The sequence below is a fragment of the Heterocephalus glaber genome, unplaced genomic scaffold, assembly GCF_053883595.1.
Source record: "Heterocephalus glaber isolate CG9 unplaced genomic scaffold, H.glaber_assembly_v1.0 deba00001454, whole genome shotgun sequence".
In the NCBI taxonomy this organism is placed as follows: domain Eukaryota; kingdom Metazoa; phylum Chordata; class Mammalia; order Rodentia; family Bathyergidae; genus Heterocephalus; species Heterocephalus glaber.
Window position 1 is genome coordinate 4779355 of NW_028258303.1, and position 14654 is coordinate 4794008.

The 14654-nt window shown below is 35.4% G+C and overlaps 1 protein-coding gene across 13 annotated transcripts in view; it reads right to left on the bottom strand.

The window, feature by feature from the left end:
• Pdlim5 (PDZ and LIM domain 5) overlaps positions 1-14654 on the bottom strand; it is a 258113-nt gene that overhangs the window by 44176 nt on the left and 199283 nt on the right. The window lies entirely within an intron of this gene.

Below are 14654 nucleotides of genomic sequence, written 5' to 3' on the forward strand. Positions count from 1 at the left end.
TTTAAGATAAAACAATATAAAAAATTAAGTGAGTAAATCTAGAGGTAACAATAAAATAGTTTTAAAATCATATGATATTTCATCCTCATTGTCAGAATTTGTAAGGTTGATATTGAAAATGAGTGAATCTGGTGTTGCAGCATACACCTCGCTCAGCACTCTGTGTAGCTAGGGCAGGAAGATTCAAAGTTTGAAGCCGGCCAGTGTATCTTAGTGACTTAGCAAGATCCTATCTCAAAATAAAAAATAGAAAATTGGCTGGGGATGTAGCACACTGTGAAGACCCTGAGTATAATCCCCAGTAACGGGAGAAAATTAATGAATAGGAATGTCTTCCCCTTTCCCAATAAAATACAAATATTTACAGCTCCAAAAAGCACAAGTCATTTGTGAGTTTATGGCGTGAATAACAACTGGCTCAGCTGCAAGGGGTATTCCTGTTAAAAACACTACTGCTAACACTGTATTTGTATAAATAACTGGGCTACATCAAAGTGACATTCTGGCACTCCTGGGGTGACAAAGTATTGTAATTCAACATCTCAGAATATATTCTCAAAGGTATGGCAGAAATGTTACACATACTAAATAGGGCAGCAGTGAGGTTAACACTCTTGCATATTATTGTGTGTGGAGCAAGTGCTTTCTTCTCTGCCCTTTCCCAAACATCTCAAACAGATGGTGGCCAACAGAAGCACGAGATCTGTGTATTTTGCCTGTCAAACTCCTTATGCTGAAAGCATAAACAACAGTCTACTTTTTATAATCCAGGCATGAAATCATATCCAACAGAAATGGAAGAAGTTAAGCCAAGATCTAAGATCAGAGAACATTCTGAAGAGGTTTGTGCAATTTTTATTAAATGGAATAAAGGATTTTTAACTCAATGATTAAAAGCAAAATTGGACAGATTAAGTTATTATCATTTCTCTAAGTAGCAGAGAATGCTGGTATGTATGCCATAAAGAATTGGAACAGGTGCATCCAAGGCTATTAAGTGTTTCCGCAACTTCAAGAGGTTAGTTTCTTCCATTAGCAATCGGCCTTTTAACTTTAAGAACTCAGATTAAACTGGATCTACAATGCCTTAATTAAAGTGACTATGGGGATTTGGATTAGGGTCAGCTCTCTTTTTAATTTCATACAGCACACATCATCAAAATTTGGTACCTGTGGACTTGTTTTTTTCTTCTTACTAACAGAACACATGTAGAGAACTTCCACTTGGTTAGAGTTACAAGTAAAAGAAACAGGATATACCCTGCAGATAAAGATATGAAATGATAACACATCTGGTTTTGCCACTGTTCAATGAAAGGCAACAGATGACTTTACTTAAAATAATACATACAGGATTTTCTGAATAATCTCAATATCACTGTTCAATTTGTAATTTTTTAACTGAACAACAACTCCACACATTAAACGTTGGAGGCCAATGTGATACAAGTTTTTTAAAAAAGGACTCATAAAATATTTTTAAAAAGGAGGAGCAGAGCCCCCGCAGCACTGAGGAGGTAGCCGCTTGGGTGTCAGCAGCACTCAATGCAATGGAGACTAAGAGAATGATACAAAAAACCAATGAAGCCAAAAGTTGGTTCTTCGAAAGAATAAACAAAATTGACAAACCCTTAGCCAACCTTATCAAAAAGAGGAAAGAAAAGGCCCAAATCCATGCAATCAGGAATGAAAAGGGTAAAATTACAACAGACCCAGCAGAAATCCTGAGGATCATCAATACCTACTTTGAGAACCTATATGCCAATAAGATGGAAAACACAGAAGAAATGGACAGACTCCTAAACACGTATGAATTACCAAAGTTGAACGAAGAAGACCTAAAAATTCAAAACAACCCAGTATCAATCAATGAAAGTGAAAACGTAATTAAAAACATACCTACTAAGAAAAGCCTGGGTTCTGATGGCTTCGCTGCCGAATTCTACAAGAAAGACAGAGAGGAACTACTGCCCCTACTGCCCCTACTGTTTAAACTCTTCAATGAAATTGAAAGGGAAGCAATACTCCTGAACTCATTCCTAGAAGCAAGCATCACCTTGCTCCCCAAAGTAGAGAAAGAACCAACCAAAATAGAGAACTATACACCAATATCACTAATGAACATAGATGCAAAAATCCTTAATAAGGTACTTGCAAAATAGAATGCAGAAGATCATCAAGATTATACACCCTGCCCAAGTGGGATTTATCCCAGTGATGTAGTGATGGTTCAACATATGCTAATCAATAAATGTAATACAGTATATTAATAGAGCCAAAAGGACAAAAACCATATGATCATCTCAATAGATGCAGAAAAAGGATTTGGCAAAATCCAACACATAATGATAAAAACCCTACAAAAAATTGGCATAGATGGTCTCTACCTAAATCTGATAAAAGCCATCTATGAAAAACCAACAGCCAATATCATATTAAATGGTCAAAAACTGAAATCCTTCACACTAAAATCAGGAACAAGATAAGGACGTCCACTATAACCACACCTGTTTAATATAGTTTTGGAAACATTAGCCACAGCAATTAGACAAGAGAAAGAAATAAAAGGAATAAAGATGGGAAATGAAAAAGTCAAACTGTCATTATCTGCAGATGACATGATACTCTATATGGAAGAACCCAAGAACTACACCAGAAGTCTTCTAGACTTAATAGCCAAATTCAGTAAAGTAGCTGGATACAAGGTCAACACACAAAAATCAGTAGCTTTCCTGTACATGAACAACAGACTCACTGAGAGAGAAATGGGAAAAAATGCCTTTCACAAGAGCATCCATAAAAGGAAATACCTAGGAATCAACCTAACAAAAGAAATCAAAGACTTCTTCTCTGAAAACTATAGCATGCTGAAAAGAGAGATTGAAGGGGATATCAGAAAATGGAGAGACATCCCCTGCTCCTGGGTAGGAAGAATCAACATAGTGAAAATGGTCACACTTCCAAAACTCCTATATAGATTCAATGCAATCCCAATTGAAATTCCAACAGCATACTTCACAAACCTTGAGAAAACAGTCCAAAAATTTATTTGGAACATGAAGAGACCTAGAATAGCAAAAGCAATTCTAGGCAACAGAGACATGGCAGAGGGTATCACAACCCCCAACTTGAAACTATACTACAAAGCTACTGTGAAAAAACAGCATGGTACTGGCAAAGAAACAGACTAGAGGACCAGTGGAACAGATTAGAAGATGCAGAAACAACTCCAGACACACTCAGCCACCTCATCTTCAACAGAGGAGCCAAAACCCTCATTGGAGGAAAGATAGCCTCTTTAATAAATGGTGCTGGAAAAACTGAGTTTCAACTTGCCAAAGATTAAAACTATTATTAGAACTATATCTCTCATCAAGTGCTAAATTAAAATCAAAATGGATTAAAGATCTAAATATTAAAACAGAAATGCTGAACCGGCTGGAACAGAGGTTAGGTAGAACTCTTGAAGACACTGGTGTAGGAAATGATTTTATGAACAAAACCTCAGTTGCCCGTGAACTAGCACAAATAATCAACAGATGAGATCTCTTCTTATTAAAAAGCTTCTGCACAGCAAGAGAAACCACCAACAGTGTGAAGAGACAAACCACAATGTGGGAAAAAATTTTCAACCACTGTTCCTCAGACAAAGGTCTACTATCTAGAATCTATAAAGAACTTAAAAAAAAATCAGACCTCTCAAATTTAAAGACCCAATACAAAAATGGGCATCTGAAATGAACAGACATTTCTCAGACAAAGAAGCAGAAATAGCAAATAAACATGAAAAAATGTTCAACATCACTGGTCATTCAAGAGATGCAAATTGCTGCAATTTCACCTCACCCCAGGAAGAACTGGCTGCTATCATGAAATCAACGAATAACAAATGCTGGTGGGGCTGTGGGGAAAGAGCAACCCTGCTCCACTGCTGGTGGGAGTTTATACCGGTGCAACCACTGTGGAAATCAGTATGGAGATACATCAAACAGCTAGGACTGGAAATCCCATCTGACCCCACTATTCCTCTGCTGGGTGTCTTCCCCAAAGAATTAAAAGAATCATACCACAGTGATATATGTGCACCCATGTTCATAGCAGCACAGTTTGTAATAGCTAAAACTTGGAAGCAGCCCAACTGCCCATCAATTTCAGACTGGATAAAGAAAATGTGGTCTTTTTACAAAATGGAGTACTACTCAGCCATAAAAAATGAGAAATTAGAGACATTTATAGCTAAATAGATTCACATTGAGGCGATACTCTTTAGTGAAATAAATAGGACACAAGTGTAAATACTGAGTAGTTTCTCTAGTGTGAGAAACTGAAAGCGTAAATAAGGACTAAAAGGTATAATAGATAACGTAAAATAGGAAGAAAAGGGGCAAAGGGGAAGGGGAAGTGGGAGGGGTAGGGGAAAGAAAAGAAAGGAATGGATTTAATATGAGAAAATGAAAATACTGGAAACAAAGTCTTCGTAAATAAGGAGGGATGGAGGGGTTGAAGAGAGGGCAGAGGAATGGGGAAAAAATAAGAACCAAGAAAGATTATGTAAAGGTGCAAATTTTCAATGATGAATGTCATTATATGTATACCTAAAATGTACCAATAAAATGAATTTAAAAAACATTTTAAAAAAACAAAACTGAAGCATAATTCATAACTGCAGGAATGAATTGTACAAATTCTATAAGGTAAGAATTTAAACTATTAAATTTGTAGAATTTTGATCATATTTGGATAAGAATACTTATATAAACATACATTAAAAGTATTTCATATTCACATTAGCATGCTCCCTGGAAGTTTGTATCACTAGTGGTAGAAGTTGTGCAGTCATGCATGGGACAGTCACTTATGTTCCATCAGTGGTTCAAGCTGCCCAGCAGTGAGACATATGAATTACAGCCCCATCATGAATGTGATAAATCTAGAGTCTTGACATGTTATTTCTTAAGTAGCAGGAAACCAAAATGGGTTTGGCTTTTACCACTTTCCCATTAATTTTCATCTACTTATATAAATCAAAGAGAAGTTTTATTTCAGAGATAAAGGAAGAAGGCATCTATGGTTTGAATTATTTAGATAAGTAGAATCCCCATCACATATGCAAAAAATTGAAGCAGAAAGGAAAGAAAATTTAAGATTTTCCCATGTCACAAACAATAGCCACAAGTCTCCAATGATGAATATAAGTTTCTGTAAGAAATTTTAAATTAGTATCCTCCTTACATTTCTATCTTTCTTTTTCTTTTGTTGTTGTTGTTAAAAAGACAATAGCTTGCTATGTTGTCTAGGCTAGCTTCAAACTCATGATCTTCCTGCCTCAGCCTCCTGAGTAGCTGGGATTACAAGCAGGTTCTATTGTGCCCAGCTCTTACATTTCTATCACTCCCACTAACTTTTTAAAATATCTTTCATATTGAAGTCATTAGATCTTTGAAATAAAACCTTATTACCATTATCAAAGTTATGTCTATTTCATATCTTTTAAAAGCATAGATCACTGCTCAGCTGTTTAATGTTGCAGGAAGCAATATATGCAGCATGACATAATGTTAAACACTTGGGATTGTAGTTCTATTTTTAAGCTGTGACATTGGAAATGTCATTATTCTGGGTCTTTGTCTTCTCATCTATAAAACAGCAACACCTACCTCAAAATTTAAAGAGATAAAATGAGGCAGTAAACATTTACAGTTTCTTGAATGTATAAATGATTCATAAATGCCAGTTATTATTACACCTTGACAGAAGACCTTACATGGTTAACATTAATAAAACACCCACTCATTTAACAACTACTCAGAGAACACATACAATGTTCAATTCTACGAATTCTGGTATAAAAGATACATCCAAGAAAAAGATACTTGCTTCCAAACAGTCTGTCTTTTGGAGGGTGACACAGATAAGCAGAAGGGAAATCAGTATGTCAGGGTTAGTGACTCACAGTGTCTACTCTGCACAATAACTAAGCAGTAAAATATTTTCATATTCTTATGGTTCAAACTTAAGAGTTAAACTGTTTTGTTTTTTAGTACTGGGGATTGAACCCAGGGCCTTCTTGCTGAACTACATTCTCAGCCCCTTTTTACTTTGAGACAGAACCCTGCTAAGTCACTACACTGCCCTGGCTGGCCTAGGATGTGCAATCCTATTGCCTCTGCCTCCCAGAATGTTGGGTTTATAACTTTTAGACTCTTTTCCAACTATGCACCTCTACCATGGAAGCACAGAAGTAAGCATAAACCATAGGTGAAGCAATGAGCATGGTTGTGCTTCAATAAAGCTTTATTTGCAAAAATAGGTGGTGGGCCAGATATAACCAAGGATCATATTTTTGCCAATACCTGATTTAAACTACGCTCATTAATTAGTAAAATGCAATAATCCTTGATGAAAAGCATTTATGAACAAATATATATATTTTCATTATAAAAGGGTTAGTATGTTAAATGTCAGGATGGAAGGGACTGGGGAGAAAGAAGAGCTTTGAAAGATTTGCACTTGTATCAACACCAAAGAGCTCCAAAATAGAAATAAATTAAAATAAAAGAATATTTAAAAAAGAAAGCAGGCTGTTAATGACTGTTACTTTTGTTTCTTTCCTATCTGGGAATCATGATTTTAAACAAAAATCTCCTTACTGTGTAGGGAGATAGAGCACGTTTATTTATGTGCTTCACACCCCAGTTTTGACGATGGGCAGCTCCACTCAGGACCTTATGGCAAGTGGACTGTTTAGTTTAATAATGTCAAAATGCAGGGAGCAGATGGCAATAAAACATTATTAGAAGAGATGACATACATGCAACTGGTAGCAGTTTACTTATTCATATAAAAATTTAAAAATGGGACCAATAAATCTATCCATCTCAGCTCAGCAAATCTAGTTATCTCAGTTTATTAGTGTAGCACAAAGCCTACAATGAAATTTGGGATGGTTGTAGAAACAGTAATCTCCTTTCTCACCCCTATCTCCTTTAGGCTTCAAATAAAAGATAGAATTTATATCCACTTACAACTGAGATGCACATCATTCAGTCTTTTATCTAATCAAATCTTGCAAATATATCTAAGTCTTCCTCAAGGGAAAAAAAAAAGGAAAAGGGAAAAAGAAAAAAACAAAAAACATATCAGATCTCTCTAAAAGCTCTGTCCATAATGAAATAAACAAGCTTTTCTTTATTGTTAAAATGTAGCACACACCAGAGGATCTAATTAACTAGAATCTTAACTAAGTCATTTGAATTTAAAAAATAAAGTTTAGATGCAACAGATCTTTGCAGCTGCCAGGTACTTAGTTTACCCTTTCCAAGGCAAACACCCTTTCTATCCCATCCCTATGATATTTAGTTACCCTTAAATATATTCCCTGATGTTACCCTTGTGGCACATGAAAACATCCACGATTTGGAGTCAAAATAACTGGATTCATCTCATTATAGGACTCTGGACAAGTCCTTTCCCTTCTAAGATTCTGTTACCTCACTGGTAAGATGAGGCCCATTTAATTACAATAACACTACTTAATGTGAACTCTGAAGAAAGGTAATTTTTAAAATTGAAAATGCTATAAAAACAATTATGACCACCAGCCAATGGTACCCTCCAGTTTACTGTTTCATGAGGTGATCTGTTTCCTTCTAGGCTGCCAGCCACACTCAGGAGTTCCAATTTCCCAAATGGGGATAGGGAGTACTTTCCAATACAGGATGCAAAAGGAGCTTAAAGACAACTACATATTTTGAAAAGCAAGTTTGTTGTACTGGGGGCTAAGCCCCGGGTGTCTTCACTGAACCACATCCCAGTCTCCCCACTTTGCAGACAGGCTCTTATTAAGTTGCTCAGGCTGGGCCTGAAATTTAATACTTCTGGCCTCAGCCTCCCAGAGAGATGGGATTACAGATGTGCACCACCATGCCTGGCTCCTCTTTTTTATTTTATCAAAAGAAATTTAGAAATTTATTCTCTAAAAGACCTCTAATTGATTGCAGTTTTGTTCATGCTTTTTCAAAACAACTTATATTTCTTTAAAAAGCACCAATCTTTACATTTTTACACTGTCAATTAAGAAGCCTTGCCTTTATTACATATCATATCTTTTTTGTCCATAAAGAAAACAATTTCACCAATAAAGAGCTTATGAACAAATCACCTGATTCATATGAAGAGAACGATGTCTTGAGAATTTAGAAAAATTGATATTTGTTCAGTACAGTCAGAGGTCAAGAATTTTGAATATTAAATGATATAATGCTATGGTATATAGACTATGTCACCATAATGTCAACTACACGCCTTTAGAATGCCTGCCTTCATGGACACATTTAATATTAAATGGAAAGAAATCAATTTTTTGCCAACATCAGGAGATATGTGACCTTACAAGGCTTAACGGGAAATGGCTGTCTGTATAAGCAGTGAAAAGCATGGGGTGGCATTCCAACATGCTGTGAGGACTGCTAATGAAAACAGCAAACAAAACTTTCAGCACAGCCAGACAATACTTCTGTGCAAGAACACATAGAGCATTTTATTTTAAATAGCTCCATGAAACATAGTAATGCTGTTTTCTACAGAAAATGGCAATTTGAAGTTAGCTAATATATAGTTTAATGATTTTCTGGGCAAGAAATCATGTTATTGATTGAAGATATATCATAGTGGGCTGGGGATTTAGCTCAGTGGTTCCAGCATCTGCCTCGCAAGTGCAAGGTCCCATGTTCGATCCCCGGTACCAAAAAAAAAAAAAATATATATATATATATATATATATCATAGTGTTAATGTATTTATTACCAATACAGATCCTCTCAAATAGTTTCAGAGAAAGAAGAAAATACTTAAGATAAAATAAGTGCAAATACATGAGGAAAAGCTGCAAAAAGAACATAGTTATGTTATAAAAGTAAACAACTTATTTCTCAATTGCAGTACAAAATGAAATCAATACAGATTTATATGTTGCAATTTGACATGGTCCTTAAAAAGAAAAAAGCTAGTATATATTTCACTAATTTCTTTGCCATGGACTGGAGTGCTCAGAATCCAGTACAGTCACCCTTGGCACTCATGAGTGATGGGAGCCCTGTGTATAAAATCTGCTGATGCTCGAGACCTTATAGAAAAAGGCACTGGATTTGCACATAACCTGAACACATCCTCCTGTGCATTTTAAATCCTCTCTAGATACTTTAATGAATACAGTCTAAATGCTATGCAAGTAGTTGCTATAAAAAAGCCTGTTTGTATTCAGTATAGATGCAATTTCTCCCCAGTATTTTCCTATGAGGCTGACTGAATCCTTGGAAGCAGATCCCTGAACATGGGGGCTAGCTGTATGGTTTCTCTGAGCTAAATGCAGTCCTCTACCAGTGTAAAGAGGAGAGTGATTTCCACAAGAAATCAAGCTCCTTGGGAAAGCAGTGGTTAAAACTTGCTTTGCAGTCAGGTTATAAGGTAAGTACCCTGCAGTTCTCTTCACCATAGAACTCTACCCATTCCCACTGCCACGGCCCAGGGTAATTAACACCGTCTCTATTCTGGATTAGCTCAACAACTTCTTATATGATATCCAGGACTCCAGCCTTAATCTCCATAGTGAAATCAAAATGATCTCTTAAACACATTAGAACTATACTGATCTTTTAATTATGCAAATCTGATTTTGCCACTACCTAGCTTACAAAACTCTTAATCCACTCTCATGTTCAAAACCTTTCCTGACCTGGCCTTCCCATTAACCTGTCTAACATTCTCTTGCTACTAGACCATCCTGCATTATACATCTTTCCTTCAAGAAGCCAGACTCTCAAGAGCTGTGTACATATTGCTCTGTCTCCAACTTGGCTTCTTCCTAAGAATGTTCAGGTGACTAACTACATGTGATTTTGTCTTAGGCACAGGCATTAAAATCTTATTCCTCAATAAGACTTCAGTACACACAAATACATATTCTACCTCAAAACTGTATCCTTGGAACTTTATCCTCTTTTCATTAATCAGACCTCCATGCCTCTGACGTGGGCCTTGTAAACTTATTTAATATTGCTTTACATATTTATTTATTTATTTATTTTACTGATTTCTACATTATACACTGATGCTTTACATCTAAACTAATTTGTCCACAATGATAAAACAAGTGAGCCTGTATTTCCAACATTCCCTCTGCATGCCTGGTTCCTTAAATGCCATATTTTTTGAGGAAAAAAATATTACCAAAAGGCATTCAGTTATTAATCTTTTAAATTAGTGAATATAAATAATATAGTACTAACTATAATGCTGCATATGTTCAGAGCCTTAGCTGTTATGGTGCTCAATGCTGCATGAGACAGTCCCCTTACCCTTTGCAATTTGTTATTTTAATAGCTGCCTTTGCCAACAGTGCTTCCACTGGCTGTTGGAATTTCAACTCTGAGAGGAGGACAGAATATCTTGGCAATTGAGTGTTGTGGCCCCCAAATCACAGGAAGTTTCCAAAATAAAAGAAACTGATCTACCTACCCTCTCAGCTACTCACTGACATTTACAATGATAAAAGACACACACATAAATAATTAAAATGAACACGATGAATGCTGTGATAAAGCTATCACCAAAGGTTTGTAGGACAGGATGGTAGCAATACATGTATCAATGCTACCAGGAAAGGAATAAAAGGTAGAAACTTAATGTTTCTTGAGTATTCTCTATGCACCAGGCACTTTCATAGGTTATATCACTTCGTCTTCACAATGATGCTAGCGTGGACTCTTTTCAGATCCTTACTTAGATGAGAAAACCACATACTCAAAAATGCTAGCCTTCTAAAATCCATACCCCACAGGGCACACATTCCTACTCTTCAGGGCCACACTAATCAAAAAATGAGTAGATCTGGCAAAGCACTACTCTCCAGTAAATTAATCATTTTCATTTTGAGTATGATTCAACTAAAATCAGGAAATAAAAAATGCCAAAATATAGTGGCTGTTTGTGATGTTAAGCCTGGGTTTGTGAAAAATATCTGACTGTGTTTGGTGTTGAGAAAAATACTTGACTATATTTGGTAAGAGAAAAATGCTTTATACATATATTTTCATCTAATGAGCTAAATTTACCTAATCAGCTATCCATAACTTACAAAAAATCTAGGAAACACGTAACACAGCAAATAGGTCACTTAGATAAACATGGGGATATATTTTTAAACTTATACCAATAAACAAAGGTTTCAAAATACTTATCTAACCACTTAATTATATGTAATACAAAGGTTTCTGGCATAAAATTTTAATAAAAACCAAATACAGTAAATTCAAATATAAGTTGAAAGAAATACAACTCTTTGATTCTGAAAAGTAACAAGAAAAATCTCACCTTTTATATATTTTTCTAGATTCAAGTCAATATTTCTAAAGCAACTATACACCTTATTCATAGAAGTAGTGTTACAAAAGACAGAGGACAAGTAGATAGTAGTATTGCTAGTTTGCAGAAAACTAAAGCTTGGACTTTTACTTCTTTCGTACCTTAATAGTTCTGTTGAGACTATGAACTTCTGACTATTTGCATCCTAAAATATTTCCCTTTTTGAGAGTGGCTCCAAGCTTGTGTGTGTTGAGTATGTTAAACTATAGGCCTGAGAAAAAGATGATGATGCAATCTCAGCTTTAATGCCATTATGTATACACCTACTCTATTTATCAACTGGTGTAGCATTACTGTGTTCTTGAAAGATTTCTGGGTAACACAGGATATGTAACACCACAAGTGAAATGATCTGAGATTTAAAGTCAGAACTCCAATGGATGCAATAGGAACCCGAAACAGGCTCAAAATACACTAGTATGTCTTAAAATTTCAATCAACTCTTTCAATGCAGTCTTCCTTCCACCCATTATTTCAAAAACACTTTAGTTACCACTTGATAAACAGAAGTATGAATAAAATTTTTTTGAATCAGTGATTCTCAGACTATTTTTAAACTGTATAATAGTAAGAAATGTTTTACCCTAAACATATCTGCATGTGCTTGCATATGTTACAGAAGTCTACTAAAATTCATAAAATTTTCATAAAATGATACCTATTCAATATTGTATGTCAAAATACTATATTTTCTATTCCATTCCATAAAAAATTTTTTTGACTACACAAGAGCATAAAATTCTTAATGTATAAAAATAACGTTTGAAGAGACGGAAGTGCTTATTACCTTGATTTAACCATTACACATGATATACATGCACTGCATTAACCCAATGTACCCAGAATGATACACAAATATTATATCTCAAAAATAAAAATTAAATGCTGCCTAAAATCCATCAAAATGACTTCAGAATCAACTAAGTGGATCCCTGACTTCAACTTAGTGATTTTGATCCCCTCCCTCCCACCCAACTATAGAAATTATCTTAAAACAATTTACTGCTCATTGTGACTTTCTGGAGATCTGTCAGTGAAGGGACAGTGGGAGAAGTCAAATCTAATTTCTTTCCCCCTTCCCCAGTGACACTAGAGCTCATATGAATTTTCAAGAAAAAGCTGGAAGCTCTCACTGTGACAGAAGCAACTTCACGTGCTGTGATGCTTTAACTGAGCCCACCTGAGCCTGATCACTCAGCTGTTTAGCTTTTAGACAGTGCTGGCAATGTCATTTTCCCAAGTGAATTGTGAAGTCCACCAGAACTCGCAAGAAGACAGTTGTCACCTCCAAAAGAACCTGTAAGTTTGTAGTAGAAAGCCCTTAAGTTTATCAGAAACGAAGAGTAAATTCTGAATTTTTAAAAAAATGATATATCTTGGGGTAGGGAAGAAAAGAATTTAAGAGGCTGGGAATTTTGTGTTTATTTTTAAATTTTACAAAAAAATGCAAAGTAAGTAAATTTCATAATATAACTTTCTAAATGCCTATTTCCAGCATCTAGAACAAAATAAACAGCAGGAGCTCAGGAAATATTTTCTGATTTCAGTTAAGGATTCTGATGTAATTCAACTATGACTTCACATGGGAAACGTACTTTCTTTTTATAGTATTGTTTTATAATGTAATATATAATGTTTTAAATTGTTATACTTTTGTCTTATTAAATTGACATACATTCTGAAAAAAATGTTTTAAATATTAACCATGTAAATCATGATTATTATAGTTGCTGTGATTTGTCTTTTATTTCAATGACTCAGAGAAGAAAGGATTCTGTTGCCCTCTTGTGGTAATTTTATTCTGCTGAATTCTCCAGGAATTCAGTACCAACCTGAATTCTTTCTATTTCAAGGGTCAGAGCAGTTACTTTAATCATAAATTTCTGAACTTTCAAAAGCAGGACATACACTTTTGTCCCCTGCTGCATATATTTTCTGCCTTCCTTTCAGTTTATAACTCAGACATTTAGTTCTTCCTATTTTACAAAACATTTTGTTAGTTTCCAATTGCCATACTAAAGGAATTTTTCTGAAAGTTATTTTCTGTATTACACAGATATAGCAAATAAGTACAGGGAATCTCCATCATCATATATAGGCGTTGGTAGGTGGAAATAACTCAAAATGGCTGAGCATTGTCAGCAATTTCCCTCAAGAGAACAGAAGTCAATAGTCTAGACATTCCTGAGGTCAATGACACTAGTCTGAATATTTTAACTTTTTAAAAGTAATGAAACAGTCTTTCCTTTAAAACAGTCTAGATCATATGCAATAGCTTATACTTTTTCTCCTACAGCACAAATAGTCCGGCCTCTGTATCTGCAGTTTCCATATTGGGGGATGCAACCAACGGCAAATTGAAAATATCAGGGAAAAAAATAACTGTGTCCGTAGTGAACATGTATTGATATATTCTTGTCAATATTCCCTAAACAATACAGTGTAATGACTATTTACATATCATTTACACTGTATCAGGTATTACAAATAATCTAGAGATGATTTAAAGTACATAGGTGGCTGCGTGTAGGATATATACAAATACTAAATATTTTTAAATAAAGAACTTGAGATTTGTAGATTCTGCTATCTTTAGGGAGTCCTGGCAGCAATCTTTTGTGGATACCAAGGGATAACTTGGATACTGAAATATCCACTATTTTACTTTGTAAAATGAGCAACATATAACATGCCACCATGAAATAAACTGTGTAGATAATACTACCATGAGGGATTGAATTCAGGCAATGGCTCTGATGACAGAGGAGAGAAGAAATTTGAGAATGTGCTATTAGTTATTGCTAGAATGTAAACTTTAGACCCCATCATCTAGATGGGGCCTACATTTAGACCCCAACATTTAGCAGCTGAGTGGGTGTGCCATCCAGAGGTAGGAAATGATATTTTCAAACACAATGCATTTGTGGTGCCTCCAGGAGACAGCAAATAGTTCAATGGGTTTGAGGATGTGGAGCTCAGCAGAGAGAGGATTATAAATTATTGACGGCTAGGCAGCAAAATGAACCTGGATGAGAATCATCCAGATGGCATTCAAAGCATGAAAAAACATCAAAGTAAGCTCAGGCCTGGCATCATTTAAGTTCACCCCCACCCCCACCCCACCCCTTAATAGAGGAACTCTGTATGCTTATAAACTTTGTTCATGTTGGGAGAAACTGAAAATGAGTTTAAATTCTATTTTGTGGACCAGAAAACTGAGGGTCAAAGAGGTT